Genomic DNA, 22,787 nt, shown 5'->3' on the forward strand with positions numbered 1-22,787 from the left:
TGAGACTCGACAAAGAAGCTCCTGAGATAAAAACTGATGTCGAGTCACACTCGACGTACGAGTGCAAAGGGTTAATGGAGAAAGTGTAGTCAATGATATTTCGAGGGAAAAAAGGTTCGAGCGATTTGAATATTTAACAAATATTGCGGAAATTCGACTTATTTCAAATTTAAGAAACTGATAAATTTTTCATCTTGGAGGGACGTCCTAGATTTAAAAAAATAAAGAAGAGAAAGAGAAAAAGAGAATATAATATGATGGAATATTACTACGTGAGGTAGTGAGAAGTAAATGTGATGTAAAATGGAAGGCATCCTAAGCCAAAAGGCGAAGATTACGATAATTAGAATAAAGTTCATAGAATGGTGGTGATCGAAACTTAATGGGCAAAGCGTAGTTAATAATATTTCGAAGAAAAAAAGGGTCCAAACGATTTGGATATTTAAAAAATATTGGAGAAATTCGACTTATTTCAAAGTCGAGAGATTGACAAGTTTTTGATGTTGCAGGTTGGAACGTTCTAAATTTAAAAAATTAAAAGGTTTCTATTTTCTTCTGAAATGGTCTAAATTTTTAATTCCCCTACTTATTGGAATACAAATCAACTTTAGCTTTTAGAAATAAATAGAGGAACCTTTAAATTTGCAGCAACTCCAAATAGGATAAAATAATTCTTGCTCGTTAAGGGAAATAACCTGTATCTTGTTCCCTCTGGTATCTCGTGTTATTAAGCGAGTCATTTTTCGACTATTTAACTGAGATAGTTTAAAAAATCGAGGCGATATTTTAGAGATATTTCGGCAATTTTCTATCATAATGTTTAACGAACCGACATTTATCTTTGTCACTTGCATCGCAGAGAACGCAAGAACCTCGTGAGAACTTTCTTCCGTTTACAAGGTATTTCTAGATATACAGAGGTTGATGTCCTATAGACTAGTCGATAAAAGCTTCACTATAACTCAACCTATTACTCGTATCTGTTATGATATGTGGTAACAAGTCGAAGATAGAAGATACGATTGCACGATTCATATTTGGTATTTGAATAACTTCCATTTCAATAAATTACAATTATATTAAATTATAATATTCCTTATTTGAATTTTTCTATCTAATTCTAAAGCACGTGATTTTCTTCTCAACACGATCGTTCTCCGATAATATCATTCTAATACTATTATTTATGATCATTGCAAACACCAATTCATTTTTCTACCTTTAACTTCGTTAAATTTTTCATTCGTTTAGAACGAAAACAGTGCTAAAACTGTTGAGAATAAAATAATTCAGGACATGGAAGATCAAACCTGTTCAGTGCTGTACCTTAAAATTTGTCTTTATTAATAAATACGGAACGGTTCTTTTACGATTCTTCCAGGAACGCCGAGACTTCGATGTTCGCCAGGAAGATGGCGAGGACTTCCGGTATGACATTTCCGTGGGACGAAACGAGTCACGCAGATAACGCGGAAGAACTCGCGCAGATAAATTCCGAATATTCTCGGATGGACTGACTCCGACTCCAGTGTCCAGCCGGATTTACTTTTCGTTCCGGCTCACCGTCTACTTAAACTTTTTCGTCTCCGTTCCGTTTGCCATCGCCGAGAAATTCCACGGGTTTACGATTCCATCCGCAACCTTGACATTCTTCCGCTCTCTGGAATTAGATCTTGAAAATGATAATAAATCGCTTCGTTGTAGTCAGTATTTTCTATTCTTTTCATTTTCCCTTCTTTTCTTTATTTCTTCGTTCCTTTCATCCGTCAAAAGCTAATTATCTTAACCCTTTTAATTTTTAATGTTAATCTTCCATTTCTATTCGTCACAAAATAATAAACTCATCGATTCGGACTTACGTCCTGTAGAAACTGATTTCTACGAGTCTGATCCGACGCTGGTTAATTGCCACCAGACATACATATGCAGCTGGGTCGCTTTTCAATTGCACGTTGCTGTAGTTTCTGCTACGATGAAACTTGTTTGGATCGCTTCGAGAAAGATGTTGAAAGTTTGCAGGTGGAGCAATCATGGTATTTTTTTTTTTAGAATTATTGGGTTAGCAACTAAGTGATTTCGGATTTTGTCATTAGGTGATAATGACATTAGGTGGTAATGACAAACTCCGCAATCACTTAGTTGCCAATCCAATAATTCCACGCGTTCTAGTCAGCTCAGTTTCGATCGTTCTACTTGATTGGGTATGAAATATCGATATAACGGGTGAATCGCACGAATTGCGACACTCTAACAATAAGTTGTTCGATGACATTTTAGAATTTGAAGAAATTCTTTCTTTTTGGTGGAGAATGAAAACGATTACTATTTTTCAATTATTTAGAAGCGTGACCTCGACCATTTCAATTACCTTGAAATATGTCATCGAGGTTGTCATTCTCACCATATTTTACCCATACGTGTTACCATCGCTCGGCTTTCGTTCCCAAGCTATTTGCAAAAATCTGTTGTTAAATTTCAGTTAAATTTACAATCATATAATAAAATAAGTGTGTTATGTATATGTAATATGTATAGCGTTTCCGGCAGACTGAATATAAATTTGCAACGATCTATAACCAATTAATTTTTCTCCTTTATTGTGCAACTTAAGCTATGTCATAGTGATGCGGTCGCCTGCTGCCAGAATTCGAACAACGATGAATATTCATAAGGCAAGTTTGATGGAAGCTTTTTGCAAATATCTCGGAAACTAGAGCCGATCGTTGGTAACGTGTATAGGAAAGACTCGTTCGGAACGACGACCTTGACAAAATATCTCAAGATCAGCGAAGTCGGCGAGGAGAGCACTAAATAATTAGCAAAACTAGTAGGTATTTTAACATTCTTTAGAAGAAAATTATTCCCTCGTTAACCTACTTTCTCTCCTTAAAAATATAATATCTCTATCTTACGATAAAAAAGGGAACAGAACCTTTGTATCTTTAAGCAACTATAATAATTTCAATCACGCTGAAACAAACTTTTGAACCATAGGAACAATTACCAAAACTTTCATTGAAATCGAACAATCACCACGGTGGAGCTTTTGTAGCGTTTATGAGTTGAAACATCGGTCTTTATTATTCTCTGTTAAACCGAGCGAATTTCATCGTATTTCTTGCACGCTCATAAACACCGAGGGAAAGTTTACTACCATAATTCGCATTCGATCGCGAGAAAAGTGGCACCCGTTCAACATCCAGCCGAAGAGAAAAAAATACAAGTTCTTTGTGAAAGTTGGGCATTGTTCGGGGGCAACAATTTCCATAAAATGGTCTTTGTTTCCCTGCTTCGACGAGGAAACTTTTCATCGATCCCCGTGGTACTTAACTGCGGCGAAAAAATTTTAAATTCTCCGCGTGCACAGCCAGTTTAGCTCGAATATCGATCGTTCGCGGTCGCAAACCCTGACCACCGCTCGTCGTACTGATCGAGTCCAACGTTACTTTTTGCCATTGGCCACCAGAGTGGACGATATCGACGCGAATTTGCATATCGAGGGCCCGTTAGATGTTACGCCTTCGATCTCGCGTGTCGTTAGAGGTGAACCGTACAAGATCGCCCAAACGAGCGAATAACGCACCATGTTGGCTCCCTTAGCTCGTGTTACGTATGTTAACATATACGTATAGTGCATAATATTTGCAAAGTTCTTCGGTCAAGTTACACGCAGCGATTCTTATCAGGTGACTGCGAATGTTTACGTATTTTCCTATTTACGAGAAATTTAAGGGTGTAAAAGTGGACAGAATGGAAAATATTCAAAATATAGTAACAAAATTGCTGTTTCTTCATTGATAATTACTTGTGTCTATAGAATCCCTTTTGCCTGAAACTTTTGTTAATTCATTTTCCATAGAATATAATTTTACTTGCTATGTAACAGTTCATTTCTCCTATTAAAATATCCTTTCGACGCAATTCCACAATTAGATTTTTACTATCGAGAATATCTTTCCATTTTCACAGGAAAGACACTCTCAGACAGAAATACAAATAAACAAATGAATATAACAGAAAATTTGTCAAACGATAGTTTGGTAATGAAAATACGTACGAAAGTACCAAAGGGATAATAAAGAAACGAAAGAAATTTTCACACGACAAAAGGCCACTGTATTTCTTTATGCATAGGCAAACGAGTAAACTTACCAGATATGTACGTATAACGATGTACATACATACAAGTGTATCATATTGCCGCATGCAATAATATGATATGTGCATACATTGTCGCATGCACACGTGCCCCTAATACGTTAACTGGCTTTTGACGATACGGTTACTTATATGCATCGACTTTCGTAACGCCTGCACAGCTCGCATACGGAACAACGAATTTCCATCTAATCCTATCGACGATAAAGCTCGGATTAAAGAAGATACAGAGGTCTGTGGTAACGAACGAGTTACCACACTAGCAACGATTTAGCCATCGAAATTTATGAAAGGGAATAGCTAAGTCACGGAGTTTGTTCTTCGCGTGTTTCGGAATAAGCAATTAACTCCTATAATCTTCGCAGTTACCTTTCTATTAGCTCGGTAAGTAGTTGATTAAAATATCTGCGTTTATTGTCAAATAATAAAGCGTGAACGGATATTTATATATGTTGAGGAAATTTAAGGGCGAAAAGGAAATGAAAAATCTACAGGATATAAATATACCTAGTATTCAGCGTACGAAACAAATTTTTATTTAGCTTTCGTTCCTTTAGTTCCGTTCGATCGCTTTTCAATTTCAATATGTTTAAAATTTGATTTAACAAGGAGCAAGGTTTAAAATTGGTACGCTATGAATTTCAGTAACGTTCCAGTCGTATTTATTCGTTGCTCTTATTACATATATATTGTGAAATTATAGCGTCCTTTTTATACTTCTTATTTTATAAAATAAATTTCCTTCTTTCGACCGCTGCTGTAAATATCTCCTTATGATAATAATTTCGAGAATCTTCTCTCGCAATAAAATACAAAGGAGTGGCCAAAATTCCATAGGATCGTGGAATCCTAACCTGTATTTCAGCTGGAAACCAGAATACCGCGTTCCTTTAGAAGCTCCCGACGAAACCACGGAAAATTTTCAGCGGAATCCGCCGTTAAGGTCGTGCGGAGAATCTATATAATCCTAAGGGCGAATTACCCGAGTGAACATCATTCCGACCTTGTCCGATCGTCGCAGTTATACAACTATAGTGATCGATCAGTACGTGCTACTCCATAACGATTTCCCTCCTATCGATAATAGGGGATTCAAGATCAGATGTTACGGACCAATTTAACACGTTGACTGCCATCGGAATTTTGTACATTTTGCCCCGAGATCCCTAGGAGATCCAGATATATCGCACCGCAACTTTTAATTTCCGCAAAACGATACATTGCACTTTTTTTTTTGACAATGTCATCGTTCACGTTGTAGTAAATTTATTAATCCGTGAAATTTATCCGATTTTAATCACTTTAGAAGCAAGTACCTTCTCGCTCTTGAAACAATTTCATATTTTTTCTCCTCGTTACTGGTACGAGTTAACTTATTTTAATTTCGATTAAATTTGAACGAATGTATGTGGTAACTTAAATGGTCTTTAGAGGAAGGACGAGTAACGATGTTTCGGTTTAACAAGCAATATTCAATACAACGAACTGATTACAATATCGTCGTACGTTTTATTACCATACTCGGCTCTCAACTTCCCGATTCACACTCTCCGGCTTCTGCCGTCACTCTCCCTGATTTCTCAACTCACACTCGACGATTTCCCAACTAACTAATACCCCCTGGACTAGCACCCCTTTGTCTTTTCTTAGCCCCACCACGCATGTGTTCCGCGAAGACTCGTGGCCAGGGTCACGTAGGCCTTTTCTACGAAACTATTCACTTGAGGGACCGACGACACATTGATGGACCCCACGGCGTCTCGGCTCTCGCGACATTGTTTATGGTTCGACCGATATCTTAGGCCTTTTGTCCACGATACTACATGTATATAAATTAGTCGTTAAATAAATTTAACGATAGAGGTCAATTCTACTTTTTTAACAATTGATCGCTCGATCAACAAGAAACCCATCCTTCGAGGATCTTCAGGGAAAGATTCTCTAAAAAAATTAAGAAAAAAGTTCCTCCCCAATAATCCTATTTCAACGAGAATTTAACGAGTGAGAGCTGCAAGTTAGAACAATGCAAAACGATTTAGAAGATTCGATGAAGAACAAGAACGTCAGGAAACCTTGTGCGGTTATTCGACCGTCAAAGTCAAGCGTACTATACGTCCATGTGCTGGTCAACGGTAATTAACCCTTTCGCTATAGCAACGTGGAGCGAACAGCTATTACAGGTTACGACCGAACAGGCTTCCTCCGACCAGTAGCAAATAATTAACTTTCTAAAATCTTATCGTATAGAGCTTGCAACATTTTAAATTTTCATATTACATTGATACGTGTGTTGATCGATTATTCTATAAAAAGAAAATATATATCGAAATATCGTAAATATCCTTAAACAATTGTGCGAATTTTTATTTCGATAAAATTAAGGTTCTAATTATTTAGATCTTAAGGTATTTTGATGCGATAGGATTCGTTAGGATTATTGAAAAAGGAATGAATGTCAGTATGTTATTAAATTTCGAATTCCCCGTGAATTTGTATTGTATTAAAATAAATACTTCACAGAGTAAATTAATGTAAAACGATCGATGAAATATAAATCAAAATGTTATTGTACTATGAATTTTCTGAATACTTACGTTACTGAAATTAATAATCTGCTATATTTAGGTATTTTAGTTATAACTATCTTATATATACCATTTTATTTATAACAGAAAAATAAACGCCAACATATTTTTAAATATTAGGTAAAAGAGGTTTTTATTCCAACCAGGTTGTACGATACTTTTAATGGCTATTAAATCGAATAATAAAAAGGTGAAAGAATTCTTGGAAAAATTCTACAAAAGAAACCTTATAAAATATCATCTACATTGTGCATGAAAATTATCGACAGCCATGATTGATCGAACCTAATTGGTCCGTCATTTATACCACCTACAGTAACCATCTCAAACGTAATTAATTACTTTGCAGAACGAATCACGATAAATGTATGCAATTTCTTGCAAATAATGGATAATAAAAGAGAATATTACGCGCTAATTAAAAAGCATATTTTAATTGAAAACCATAGCAGAAAGAGATAATAATTCGTATTTTTCATCTTTTCCAAGAGAGGCAATTTTCAAAAGTTCCCAACGTTCCCAACTCGTTTTATGTTACTAAAAGTATGTTCTTATTTGATTTCAAAGATACATATGTGTTTCTAAGTGATTTCTAAATTATTTTCTAACATGATATTAATTATATCCTATGTCTGTCTGTTCGTCTGTCAATCTGTGTGTAACGAGATACGTTGCAGAAAATTGCTTATCAAAAACTTACAGAAAATAACTCATTTCAAAGGATTAACCAACGAAATAACGCGTAACGTTATTGAAAGACAGAAATAAAATGACTCGAACGTCGTTGATTTTATTTACAGTGCTAAACACGGTGATCAACGAATCGCTGATTTTTAGAATTTGAACGTTACCTTCTGGAATGTCAAGGGTTCGAAAGCTTTCGAATGTTACACGTAAACACGATAGGATAGGTCATAGTTTAGGTAATTTCGGTGGACACGTTGGTCAAGACGACACACAGAGTCCACGAAGTTGGAATGTCGCTGATTACGAAATAAGATGGATGGTTGGAAAGTCAGAGACAGAGAGGGGAAACGAAAATATTTAAAGAGCAAAGAATGTCCCACGCAACCGATCCGTGGCATAACTTTAAAATAATAAAAGGTAGCAAAATATTTCATTAGGTAAAATGAAATCGTTTGGGATGGTGCTTCGCGTGTTGCATGTATTTGCACCGGAAATGAATGAGTAAATGTCATATACATACATAGAGGAACAGGTGTCTTTAAAAAAGGTATCGAGAAATTAATTGTAATAGCATTTTATATAGTAAAAAATTGATTATATTTTATTTGTGCAGGTATCGGTAATTCGTAACAAAAATATTTTTCCTTCGATCGTGTAATCTCGATGAAAAACGTTTTCATAATCTACTTTACACAACAAACTGGAAGCTTTAAATAAATCAAATATAAATCCATAATATGCTTCGTATAACTTAAAACATATTTTGTATCGTATTATTATCGTTAATTCCGTAAAGCTATTTGTCTCTGCCAATGACAATGTTAAATTTGTCATAAATACATGAACATCCACGATATAGTCATCGCTACGACTAAAGATTCTCATAACCAATTTCTCAACCAGATTTAATCCATCTTTGAACTTTGCAGAACTATTCTTTGCCATCGTGTTATATCGAAGTGCTCGACCATTAAGACAATCAAATTACTAAAAGTCGATAAAAATCAACAAAAATACACTTATCGCGTTCTATTCATGTTTCCCTCGTGGTCTTCGATCGTTAACAATTCCACTACGCGTACAGACACTACGATGAGTATTGCTACGATTCTAAAACGGCGGATTCTAAAAAAAAAAAAAGAAAAAGAGAAAAAAAGAAAGAGGAGGAAGAGTAAAAAAGAGGAGTGGCGTAGAACTTAGCAATCCCGAGCGGGAAGAAAGCAATCGTTTTAATGGCCCTGATCCCTCTTTAGCGCGACAAGCGTGCAAATAAGCGAAAAGCGAAAGAGAGAAAACGAGAAAGGGCAGAGAGTATCGAACGATCCATGACAGTTTGCGAGAAGAGGCGAGACCTTGTGCTTGAAAATGAAGAAACCCGAAGGTATTTTCAATTTCACCGCGCGAGGAATTTCGTTCTGCCCTGGCAATATACGAAAAGAAGAAGGCGTCTTTGTCTTCGTGAGAGATTGGGCGAGGAAACGGGGATGCAGAGAATGGAGGCCGAGAAAATTACGATTCTTTCTGGGATCGACTATTCTCAGTATTCGAAAAAACGACGGAGAATGATCTCGGCAAAGATGGTTCGAGAGAACAAAGCGAGTTTTCCACTCGCACTTTTCCACTAACGTCAGACACGATATTTCGTCGATTAAGGAGAAAGTTCATAGAATTGCTATGGAAAAGAAACGTGGACAGAATGCAAGTTGTATTCGATTATTTTCTGCAGAAATTGAATACGATTATATGATATCGCGAGAATTATTTCTAGGTTTTCGCGTGTACATTTTTTTCCATTTTCTTGGTAATAAAAAGGACGGTTAATAATTTCTGAAAAATTCGGAGAATTTAAGAATCCGAAGTTCTATGGACTAAGTTGAGACGAAATTTTAAGAATTCTAATGCTTAATAAATCTACATTTTCAGAATCGTACGATTCGAAAGATCGAAAGTTCCGGAATTCGAAGGTTTGAAAATTCGGATCTTTAGGAACTTTGCAAAACTTTGAGAATTCCAAGGTCCGTGAATTCCGTGATTTGAAGAGCCGAAAATTCTGTAATTTCTAATTACGATGCTCCGATCAACCATATAACACGCGTCTTCCTGTCCTTCCCGCAATTGTCCCTCGCAATTCCATCCCTACCATTTCACCATATAAATACCACAAATTAACTGTACCGCGGCAAAATTCTCGTTCGCAAAACCTTTAAATCCTCCCATCTCGTAAACGAAAATTTCCTCGTAAACGAAAACGCTATTTAATCGTTCGACTTTTTGAAAATTATATCCCTCCCTTTACGACCAACAGGAAACAACGAAAATTAATATATGTTTAAGTCGCGAACGGTTTATTAAATGTTACTATTGTCAACGTTTATATCGGTCGCAATAAATGAACAATGTCACGTGTCAGGACTCATGAAGCATCGCCAAATTCGCTTGTATTTGCTTTATGGGAGATGTAACACGCGTGTCCACGTACATCCACTTCCTCGTAACCAGTTTCGTGTATGCAATCATATTGCAACACGCAGTGAGCATCGTATAATACCACAAACGAGAACATTACCAAATTGAATGCGTATTCATTCGCGCGATTTAATATTCGTTATATCGCCCCCTCCTAGCAATAAAGCTTATGACTGTGTGATTGAGACCAGCGTCGGGACAAATATCGTTTGGATTAAATTCGACATCGAGAAATAGGAATAACGTAGATTTCATCGTTAACGCGAAACGTTTCGATCGAATACCGATACCTTTAGAAATTAGGGGCACGAAGGATTACCTTAAAGATAATAATAAAAGCTATCCATGATATTAAATTCTGCTCTTTCTATTTCTATTTAGAAACTCGCTAATAAAACGATACAAATTCTACATGACATTGGATGATTTTCTTTTCGGATTTTAATTTAATCTCGATCGAAAGAATAAACACGAAGCTTCAACGAAAGGCAATTAAGATTTTGCATGGAGATATTCTTTTGTGGTTTAATTTAAGTTAAATATAAAAGGCGCATAGTAGAAAGCTTCCGTGGAAATACGGTTAAAATATCGTATAGTATCGGCTAGCTATTTTCTTGGATTAATTTTAATTAAATTTCACGAGTAGATTCGAAGCTTCGTTAGAAGAATAATTAAAATTTTTCGCAGCGTTCCGCGGTTTCCTTCTTCGTTTGGAATTCGGTTAAACTGAAATTACGTTTAATTTAGCACGTTCATACACATAGACAGAGAGGACTTAATGATTTTTACAGAACTTTCAATTTCAGAGAAAAAATAAATCGGAATGTTTCATCAGAATACGAAGATAGCATTTACTACAGCGTTCTTGATATTACGATTTCTTCTTGCATCCATTACGGTATAACGGTATAGTACGTAAATTCTGACACTGTCGTGAATAATTGAAAAGTTCATTATGTCCCGGTTATTATTAGTATTATTATCAAGATAAACACGACGAACCTTGATAAAACAATCCGGTCCACGGATATCCCCGTTGATAGGTGCGCGTTTACCTATCTGTTGTTAATTAGTGAAATTTCCTCGTGTGTATAAACCATGCGCATCTGTTTACACACATGCACGTGATGAGAGGATCGAATTAATTCGATATTCGTTACGACCCGGGCAATAATACAACCTCTGATTGCGAGATCGAATTAAATTCGGTGAACCCCCGAAAATCGAGTAATTTTCCTGTGGAAATGCGCCGATTGCTACTTCAATCAACAACTTCCTTGCTTTTCTAATCACGATTCTAATCAAGTTTAGCAACCGACCGACCAATTAACACGGACATCGGTCCGATCTGATTCTAACTTTCTCTGATTAACTGTTCGCGATGAGATATTCATCAACGGCGACAAATATCTTTTGGTGGCTGAATAATTTTCTCTTTCGCTTCTAGAAGGCTAGACGCGGCTAAAAAATGGTTGAAAAATCGCTTAATTTTAGTCCACGGTTTATGATTTTTAATCTGATAATCGTTTTACCAAAAGCTTCTATAATAGCGAAGCAGAAGACTAACGAAAACGAATCGTAAAATTGGTTAAATTGGTTTTGTTCGACGATAATATAAAGATAAAATACGATTCAGCTTTATCGGCAATGAGAAATTAGAAATTCCAAGGTAAATAAATTTAATAGCAGAAACTCTACGGGGTAAAGACAAAGACGATCCTCGGTACGAGGGATGACAAATTTATTTTACCAATTATCCTGAAAATTGGCGAACGTATAGAAAAATAATAAATACAAGAATTGTGCGTTCTTTCTTACACAAAATTTCTAGAAAATCGCAAGTTTCAGTCGATTTTCCGCTCGAGAGCTATTCGCGATAATCCTCGTTCGCGATGAGATGTTCATTGAACAGGAGTAGTGTTAGAAGGGTATGATAATAATACTATTTTATTCCTGGGATAAGAATAAACGTGGTAGAAGGGTAACCGAAAGCTCGTTTAGTTTTAATCCCTCGATCCCTGGTTTTGATATCTAATAGTTGGGTAATTGCTTAACCAAAAACTTCTTTGCTGGTGAAATTAGAGACGAATAAAAAACTGAATGGCATTTAATCAAATCAGATCATATTATTTGCGACAGAAATGTAATACTAGAGATTCTTGACGTTTAACAACATATAGTTTAATTAAATGATTTTGATTAAAAACGATAAAAACTACGCGATAGGAAGCGGAAATTAACGATCGGTTTGCTCGGATCATAACGAGGCCTCGATGAATGGAAAGCGCCGGAAACAACATTGTTAAGGTTCATGCTCGGTCGCCAGATCGGCCTGTTGCATTACGCAAACGATAGATCGATTAATCCTCGCGTTTCCGAGTTGTCGACCGCTTCTCCAGGATTCAATTCGACCGACGAAACGGTATTTAATCGCAAAATGCGCCGTTATCGATAACATCGAACCAGATATTACGGAAATGCTACACGAATGCCACGAATTCAAATACTGTTTCCGCGCTACAATACGAATTTCCACGATCGTTTCTTCGTTACGAATTACGAAGAAATCGCTTCGATTCCGTTGATCCATGTTCTATTATTGCATTCGCCTGTCCGTGTATTTACTGGAATTCGAAATGTATAAAATGTATAGAAAATATGCATGAACACACACGAATATGACACAAATGTATGGAATATACGTAAACGGATATTCAGAGATAGAAGTTCAATAGAAATTTCCTGCAACAGACGATAATTAAGGGTTACAAATTTTCAATAGAATTTTAAACAATTTTCTAAATCTTTGGATACGCGTGCATTTTTAATAATTTTCATTCTTAATTAATAATAATTTTCATTCTTCTTACTTTAATATTTATCGTGCGGTATTCCGTGTCCATTCCACGATTGCGAGCCTTCGCAATTCCGATTTTCTCGTTGGCGGTCGTAACTTTTGTCGGCCAGAGGAAGGAAGAACGATGAAAAAGAAGAAAAAAACGAGGAACAGGCGACAAGAACAGTTGGAAGAACAAACACAGGGTATAGGCGAGAGAAACACGAACGAAAGAGTAGCAGGGAACAAAAAGGGGTAAAAGCAAAGTTGGCGAGGGTGTGGAGAGTGCAACGGCGCGAAATAAAAGGAAGAACAAACGCGGTGCGGGAGTTAGATGTCATTCAATCTCGTTCAGTGGTCCCCTCGTAGAGCCAGGCAAAAAATATTGTTTGTCATTCGCCGACACTTTTTCCATCCTCTTCCCATCTTTTTTCCATCCTTCTCCCAAGGCTGAGCGCCATTCCCAGTCACCTCGTGTACCAACGTGTCCCTAGTTTTCGCGCGCCGAATAAAAAATGGGTTAATAGTTCCATGGCTGGCCGTGCGTATCACGACGACTCGTGTAACTTCCCTGATCGAGGATTGGGTGCTTTGCGCGGAGTTTAACACCTGCAGGATGTCAAAAAGTAGATCATACACAGAGTGTCCTACTTAAAACCGATCACCTAAATATCCGCTTTATCGTTAACGATACGAGAGACGTTGAATCCTTAGTGGACGTACCATCGAGTGTACCAACGTGATGACTGCTCAGCTCGTTGTTCCCAAGTTGCTACGCAAGTGTCAAATGGAAAATTCCCTAATCGTTGGATCCGACGCAACGATCATGTATCGCGAGCAGCACATTGTTCGGAATTAACAGCGTTAGATTTTTATCTTGCGGAAAGTTGAAAGAAAACGTTTATCAACGGTAATCTGACAGTCCGGAATATACGAAGAATCGGATAACTGGGACTTGTAAAGCTATCGCGTTAGAGGAGGTAGAAAGAGCATCGCAAGCCGTAATTTCTCGCTTTGAACAGTGCATCGCCGCTAATGGACATCGCAGTAAAAAGTTCGCTACCGTGCCAACATCGTCTCAGAACTTTATTATCTTTTTCATGTTCAGAGTCGTCTCGATGTCGTACGACAGGCGCATCTCGATGCATCTTAACGCGTACCATACGATGCAATGAAAAAAGTATATGCTGTCTGGCAAAAAAATATCGGTGACGTAAAAAAATTCATGAAAAAAAAATCTTCAGGGAAGCTTTTAAAACCTTTCAAACGATGTTTGACGCGTCTCTCGCTTTGTTAAAAGTGAATCAGACGTTTAGACGGTCTTGAACGGGACACCCTGTATATACAGATTGATAAAGTTAGAAAATATCGAGTTTCTGCCATTAGACGATTGAAACGATCTTGTATTTCTTTCCTCTTTTTTTATGTACAAATGTAGTTGCTTTGTTAGTCGATTTTTGCAACTTTCCTGCTCAAAAATTGAGTAGAAATTGCTTTACGTGGAGATCTACAGTCGGACGTTTTTTTGAAAGTATTTTATATTCTGAAATTTAAACGTCCGCTATAATTGGAAATACGCGTACATAGATACATATTCAACGAACGATATTACATATTTAACGAATTAGAAAAAGCGCGAGGTTTTGCAAGAAGATCGTTATGTTGATTACGTTGATTGTTACGGAGAACTCGCGAGTGCCTGTTTCAATAAATAATTCAGTCGGTGAAGTCGAACATTTCTGAATGATATATTAAGACAGTGACAAATGAAATTTCTTTTTACAAACTCTGTCAGCGCTGATCGTTGCATGGAAATCGATCTTTATGAACGAACAAACGCGATGTATCGCTGAAACTGTGCATTCATCGGAAATTAAAGACCAATAATTATTTGTAACAATTTCAAACTACGATCTTAATCCTTTAAACCCCAAAAACTTCACTTTTCCTATTAGAAAATCCACAACGTTTATTCGATGCCATAAAATAGCTGCATCTTTCGCAAGCAAAATTTCGATAAATCTGAATCTCGACCTGCCGTGTATTTTCTATGAAAATCGTGGTTGCGTGCCACTTTGCCTGCGCTTCTTAATCGTGGCAAGGTCTCTGGCTTTGTCTGTTCCCTGTCGCGTTCCAGCAAAAGCTACTAACGGAGCTGGCGGTATTATGCAGTAATTGGCTTTACTTGGCACCAGGACAAGTTTGCATTTAACCAGCCGCGAGCCATCGCGCACCGCCACTTGAAATTCCTTCACCTCCGGACGTGTAAAGAACGCGGACCACGTGTACGTTATACACAATATCTTTCCGATATTTTCCATTCGCAACCACTCGCGACTTCTTCCTCGATTGCGATGGCGTCAACCTCGATCCAGTTACAAATTCGATTCAATTCGATTTTTATTTTATTTTATGATATTCAAATACTGTATGTTAATGTGTTGCTTGATCTTTGAAAAAGCTAACTACAATAATGTCTGAATTATGCGCTAAATCTTTTTCAAAATATAGTTACAATCTACTAGCAGATCTACAATAATCGATCCATGTTGCAAATTATCTGTGAGGTATTTGTGTCCATCGTTAACCCGCGGAATAACGGACCGCAAATTTTCTGTTGTTGACGTTGACATCGCACACCTGGTCCTTGAAGGGCGATGCACCATCGTATTGAACGCGTCCAACCGAATGTTGATGACTCGTTGACGACTCTCTGATAATTGTGAAACGACAGTCGTTAAATATGCAATGAATACAGAAAGTCTAAATTTCACATATTTTTCGTGACAGTTTTTATATAAAAATAAGAAACTAACGTATTCGACGAAGTGAGAAAATCGACAAATTTATATTGTTCCAAATATTAAAATATATCACTAGAGTAGTGTTTATAAGTACTTGAAAATTCATGATAAAATTCTATATATAAATATGAATTCCATACATTTTACTTATTGTGCGTTCAATTTCATTTTAACGCCTCCTAAGCCTCCCAATCGCAATTTCTTTTCTTCTAAGGAATTGCAATTCTGGTAATGAAGGGTCGACCAATACCGAACGTTAAATTCTCTACGAAATTGCAAATATTTTGCTCTTACTAAGAAAGCTTACGATTTAGTTAACTCTCACTTTGGTAAGAAAATTACCAACTAACCAGAATCAATTTGTTACGAATAAATTATTTGCTGTCAGTACATCAGTGCAATACAATATAAATATAATATAACAGAGCTATGATAACAAAATAAAATAAAATTCAGAAAATGTGACGAGAAATTCAAGATTCAAGGAAATTCAAGGAAATTCAAGAACCTTGATTCCTTTTAATTCTGAATTTATATCAACGATAATGCAATATCATAACGAGAGTATGCTCAAGTTTCTTTTTTTTAATGATTCAGTGTACGTATTTGAGGTAGTGGTGTATCTAAAACCAGTGTACTGCTTTATTAAAAAGATAGAATCTTGGATGACATACAAGAAGCAAAGCTTGCAAGGCAGCTCTGAACGAAAGAGTGATGGATAAAATGTTGAGAAAATTTAAAACTTAAGGAGCGTCGACAGGAATATTTGATGAAAAGAACGTGAAATTCGTGTATGTAGAATTGCTGCATGTGGCGGTAAAGAATAACAAGGAAAAATGAATTCGACCAGTAAGGTGAACAAGTCGATGGAAATCATATGCAAGAAAAATTACATAGTCCGACGTGTGTAAACAGAAGGAAAATTCGATGAAAGAAAACTAAAACTATAATAAAATAAATTTATACGATCCTTTATTTGTATAATTAATTATTACCTTTAAATCATAATGTCACTTAAAATTATATTATTTAATTAATTTACAAACTTGATTTAACCGCTATTGCTGCCACGCCAAATTAATCGCTGCTTGTATTATTTACTAAATTTAATTTTCATTAATTTTATAAATTTAATTATTCTCTTTTAAATTATTTGTATATCATAAACGAATATGAATAAAGTTTTGAAGAATATTTCTTATCGAACCTAAACTTATCTGAATAAATGGATAAAAATTAGATTTAAAAAATTAGATAAATAGTTTCTATATAGATATTGCGTTATTCAATTATTCTCCATACAATATAATAATCCATAAATCAATTGCGATATAATCGCTGTAATAAAGAAGAAAAAAGGTTTCAGAAGGGAAATCTGATTCCATGTTCGATGGAACGAGAACGTGACACGAACTGTGGTTCCTTAATCTAGGAGTTTCGAGGAGATCAAAGAAATTAGTTACAAGGTTTCTGAGGCATTAGCGTTCCAGATCGAAGATTCTCCAAGAAATTCTATAACGAAGTTATGTTGGTAAAATATGGAATGAGCATCGGTATCGATATTTATCTTGTCAAAGTTATTTGAGCTTTTCAAAGATTCCAACATTCGTAAAAAAGAAAATAAAGAGATATATAAAAGAAGTTTGATAACAAAATAGATAAAATTCTACGTGTGAATTTTATTACATTACGACTCGTCCCATTATTCTATCGTAGTCTGTGGATACATATTTAACGTAAAATCGATTCAGCAATATTGCAAATTGAAAAATTATTGCACGAGCGAGCGCTAGAAATAATAACAACGACAAAGTAAGCTTCTCGTATTTGGTGACTTTCAATTGATACAATCAACGAAGAGCATTCCAGTTTACAGAAGCAATTTCCTGCGATGCAGTAAAGTTTTCATCGTGAACCTTTTGTTTAGCGACTGATCCCCGGGTTTTGCACCGGCTACCAGAACGCGAAAACAGAATTTTTCAACTTCCACGAGGTGGAGGTTGAATACTCGCGTTTCCTTTCTCGTGTTACATGGAAAACGCCCGACATTGTTGCACCGATATCGTTTCTGGGATAATGTTTGCTCTGGAATCGGTAGTTTCTACGTGTAAACACAGAGAACTTTCACAAAAGCACACGTTTTCTCTCTCTCTCTCTCTCTCTCTCTTCTCCCTCTGTTTCTCTTTATTACACGATTAAAAGAGTAATTGAATTTTCTTGCGACTTCTTTCGGTTGTAGGGAAGCAACAAACGAGAAAAAGAACATCGAATTTATTAAGATCGTCGAGTTTTCCTACATTCTGTGAAATATCAAGAGAAACCTTTGAGACGAAATCAAAGAGAGATATAATCTTTGCCATCGTAAATGAGAAATGCGTGGAAAAGCGAAAAAGTTCATTCTGCAGGTTCAAGAGGTAAGTCTGCAGCAAACACCGTTGGCAAAAAAATGTTGTATGCAAGTTGGATTATCGGAATTTACGGCGAGAAGTTACGGCGAGTTATTTACCGTTTCTCCTCCAGTATTCGTGAAAAGTGGGATATTAAACAAGTTGGATAAATTACCGCTGTGATCGAACGACCGTATGATTACGTGTACTTGAGATACGATGACAAATTCATTCGTTCGTTCTGCTGGGAAACGAATGCGACTTTAAATAAATAAAATAAAATAGAAACGATCGCTCAGGCATTTCACGGCCGGTTTACCGGCACGTTAAGACGAGTCAAGATCCCGGTACTTGTCCGCCGCTTTATTTTGATCGCGACACGAAGCTGAACAAGCCAGTTAAGGGACAACGGCTCGATGGCACCGAGTTACGGTACGTATTCGTGTCAAGATCAACGAAGAAGAAATCAACCACCGATGCCGTGGCGCGGTTCTAAGTAAGAACGTCCCCTGAGACAAGTAACGGCACGCGCGCGCACACACGCGAAATATCAAGAAGCAGTAGCGTGTAAAAATAATTCACGATCGCAGATGGCCCCACGAGGATGCACCTCGACATGCATTTCTTTCGTCTCTTTCGTCGTGATTGTCGTTGGCCTCGTGTGCATCGTCGCGTCGTCTCTACGCGGCGGAAAAGTCGACGATGCGACGCGTGTTTCGGTGGAGGTAGTCGCGTGTTCGTGCCAGTGACATGAAATTATCGAAGGGAAGAGAATAGGGAGCTCGGGCACTGGGTCAACTATTTTATTTTCGGCCATAATTTTGAAACGTACGGCACAGCAGCGTTCACCGTGCACAACGACAACGCGTAGTATATACGAGTTTGTTGAACAATTGCCCGCAGCAATTGCTAAACTTTTTAGGTGTTTCGAGACGTGACAAAGACGTTATGCATTGTAAACCAAGATTTGGATACGTCGAAAGAAACTTTTTTTATTATTTATTATCGATTCTAACCACGTTATTTCGTTATCGTTAGTGAAGCTTTTATCAAAAATTTATTTCAAAATATCGGAAATTAATACACACAAAAGAAAATTAATATACGTCCCACCGTAAAATCGCATAACGCAGCCAGTTATTTTCCCTTGATATTTTTACGTGCAACGCGATGCCTCCACATCTATCCGCGTATTTGTTTATTCATAAATCAACGGTATAGCGCGGCCGGTCCAAAATCCGTCTTTCAAAAACACGACAACGTTTTAAATATCGATCGACTACTTCCACGTATTATAAATGATATTTCATCAATTTATAGTAATATCCAGTCACTTCTCTCACTTACCGTGATTCTCGTGCATTTCGAAATTTCACCTCGTAATAAGACGACACGCAAAAGTATCTCAATACTTGTGGAAACCTTTTATGACTACATACGATGCGTTACAAATTTCCTATGATAACTTCAAATACGTTCGGAAGCTCAGTATACCTTTCTCTTTTGACGTTACGCACGCACAAAATTCCGATAGCGTGAATGATTTAGAAACAATATTGGAAATCAAGATTTATTTTCCTCGCTCTTTGTATTTTTATGATAACGTTTCAGCGAAGCTTTCGCTCTTGTATTTCCTATCTTTACTATAACTTTTTAATAAAGTTTCAAATAACACTTCTGATTAAGACGCGAGAAACGCCACGTACGAAATCCAAGTAAAAACATAGAGATTATAGAAAAATTAAGAGATAGAAAAAGGTAGAAAGGATAAGAAGGAAAGAATTAAAAGAGCGAAATAAAAGTGAAATAACCGGAGCGAAAAACCAAGCAGGATTAACGAGTGATCTGTGGTAGAGGTTAGGACAAAGAAGGTTATAGCGTAGGTGGAGAGGTTAAGGGCGACGCGAAGGAAATAAACCTCCAAATGACTTACATTTATATAACGTTTTTCGCTTCGTTATAGTCGTAATAACGTACTGACGAAGTTTGGCTATCAAACCATGAGACACCCTGTGTGGTATGGCTCGGTGTATCTCGTTGAATTGAAAATAGTAAGAGGCAGGAAACGCAGTTAGAATATGTCGAGCGTGTTTCTTATATACGCGTGAAAGTAAACTCGCAACGCTTTTTTCCTTGTTGCCTGTGTCGCTGTCTGCGTTACCGACATGAAAACGAGGAGGTTTGAAACAAGGTTACGGGGATAGAATTTACAATCGGTGAGAGCCATTCGTTTGCCTGGCCGCTGATGAATTTCAAGTATACAGGAAGCATCTCCGAATTAATATTTCGCTTAGTTTCTGCCTCGTATAATCCCATTATTCTGATTAAAATTGTGAAACGGAAGAAAACTGTCGGTGCAACGGTGTATCGTAAAGATCACGCGAAAGTGCCTCTGGTAAAAGTATGTTTCATTTATTAACTACGTTGCTGATTAAGGCAAATGGCTCGCTGAGCTTTATGCACGCTACGTTAACCTTTTAGCGTCGAATGAGTTACGCGTCGATATGGAAAAAAAAAGATTATAAGATTATACAGTGGCTACAAGAAGCATTTGCACATGTCCTTATTTTCCATTGAGGCGCGTTTTTATCGGCTTCTGCGTTTCATTTTCATAATATCAAATTATTGTAGTCGTACGACGAAATTACTATTAATTTAGGTAATTAGGTAATTAAGATTTAGGTAAATCCCGGCATGTAAATGATATAGACGATGGTGTGCAAATACTTTTTGTAGCCACTGTATATTCAAACTGTATTTAACGTTTAGATATTTTTAGACTTTGATACCCGAGTGATTAAACAAGGCTGGGGTACTTGTAAAATTCGATACTTAGAAGTCATTCACCGAAGTATCTAAGTATCGAAACGTTCGAGTACTCTGTAACCGGGAACTTTTTAACTAAAATTTTTAAGTACTTGCACATACTGCGAGTGCACGTTATAAATACTACGGTACTTGCGAGCAATTGGCTACTTGAATGCTCCGGTATTTCACTTCTAAAGCTTCGAGTGCTATGAAATTATAATACAAAGCGGAGAAACAATCTCGATCCAAGAATTGTCTTATTCTAGAACTGATAATTTTTAAAAGTCTAGAATAATAAGTAGGAAAACTAGTCCGTGTTGGAAAGAAGAACGAAGGAGAAACCTGATAACCAAAATACATGGTCATAATTCTCGTTAAAATTAAGAACAGGCAACAGAATTTCCAAAATAAATAGAACGAGGTGTAAAATGGAAATATCTGCTCTAAATTTGAGGCAACCAAGGTAGACACGCGGGTGTGCAAGTGGACGAACGAATGAATAATGAAAAAAGGAACGAATTAAAAGCTAACAAAGTATTGATCCTGATGAATCCACGAATTTTAGAATGTCCACATAGCTACACGCATATACATGTATGTACGAAACCCAAACTATTACCTTGCTCATCCATTTCCGGTGCATAAACGCTTCGATCATGCACAGAATGCATCATTTATCCGACCGTGAAATCTATCAAAATTTTTCTCCTGCGCAACAATGTTAAATAAATTACGCACCCACATTAGCATCTCTATCAAACGCTAGCGAAATCGAAATATTATTTAAATTTCATATATAATTCTTTATCGAAATAAGGGAAATTGTTGGAAGAATGGAATTCTTTTACACTTTTTGAAAGTGTAATTTTAAATTTAATAAGTAGAGAAACGAAATCCAAATAATTCTCTTCGCTCTGTTATTGCTTGCTATGTCGTGCCTGTTCTACTGGTACCAAAGTATAACGGAATTAGCTATGCTATAGATTAACAAATATCTATTATATCGTAATATTTCCTGCGATACTGATAAAAATATTTCCTTTCTTTTAATACAAACAGGATACAAAGAAATGATTCAACAATGATTTTAAAGGCAAGAAGGTGGAGAGCGTAGGAGGGAGAGGAACAGGTAACTTTAAGAATAGAAATTGAAGCCCAAGTGGATTAACCCGGATACCGACCAGACACATCCATCGTTCGTTGCTATTCAAAATAAACCTTGGACGAATGATAGGATCAAACTGCGATCCATTTGAAAGAATTTACATATCTCAATGGTCGACGAAAAAAAACAAATTACTCCAACAATTGCAATAGAACGATTGTAATCGTGTTCCTTGCGCAATAACGATCAATATTTTGCATATTCTATGAGATTTCTTTCTTAAGTTGTTCATACAGACAAACAATTGAATTATTTTATTGTGCGAACATTTTAGAAACAAGACACTGGCAAAAATCGTGGAAAATCGATGTTTAACGATAAAAGTGATATACGTGTTTGATGAGGAAGATTTTTATTCTTTCTAATTAAATTAAATTTATTTCCCGAAAAAAAGGTACAGTAGTTTGTAAATAATAATAAAATAAAATACTTTGCCCGCCAAGGAAGAAAGTAAAGAAAAATGATGGCTCATTTCAACAAATATTTTCTTTCTGTAGAATTTTAATTTTTAATGAAAGTATATGTGTTAGATACGTATTACGTGAATTATAATTTTTTTTTCGATAACAAAACTTTCTTTTTCGAAGAAACGAAAATACCATGGATTGAATTCACGATATGCCGTTTTTACGTGACGTGACGAATATTTATAGAGGATCGGAAAGTACGGTAATATTCCATTAAGTTAATTTTCACGAGACGCGGACGAAAATTTAGACGTTAATGAGAGTTTTGCATGAGAAGAACGAGCCCAGTAATCCATCAGTAGTTCGTTCGATTTTATTTGAAATACGGTATTTCCATTGGCTTACTGATTAATATTTTTCACTTGTACATCGTTATTATTAATTTATATTTATTATTATTTACATTCAGTTTTATGAAAGAATC

At 36.4% G+C, this 22,787-nt stretch overlaps 1 protein-coding gene and 1 long non-coding RNA gene across 7 annotated transcripts in view; both read right to left on the reverse strand.

The window, feature by feature from the left end:
- LOC100646666 (receptor-type tyrosine-protein phosphatase kappa) overlaps positions 1 to 22,787 on the reverse strand; it is a 104,209-nt gene that overhangs the window by 51,901 nt on the left and 29,521 nt on the right. The window lies entirely within an intron of this gene.
- Positions 12,753 to 21,398, reverse strand: LOC125385634. The gene is made up of 3 exons (XR_007225117.1): positions 19,857 to 21,398; positions 13,456 to 15,445; positions 12,753 to 13,341 (listed from the first exon to the last, which is right to left on the reverse strand). It is a non-coding gene; the product is annotated as an uncharacterized LOC125385634 (long non-coding RNA).

The sequence above is a fragment of the Bombus terrestris genome, chromosome 9, assembly GCF_910591885.1.
Source record: "Bombus terrestris chromosome 9, iyBomTerr1.2, whole genome shotgun sequence".
NCBI lineage: Eukaryota > Metazoa > Arthropoda > Insecta > Hymenoptera > Apidae > Bombus > Bombus terrestris.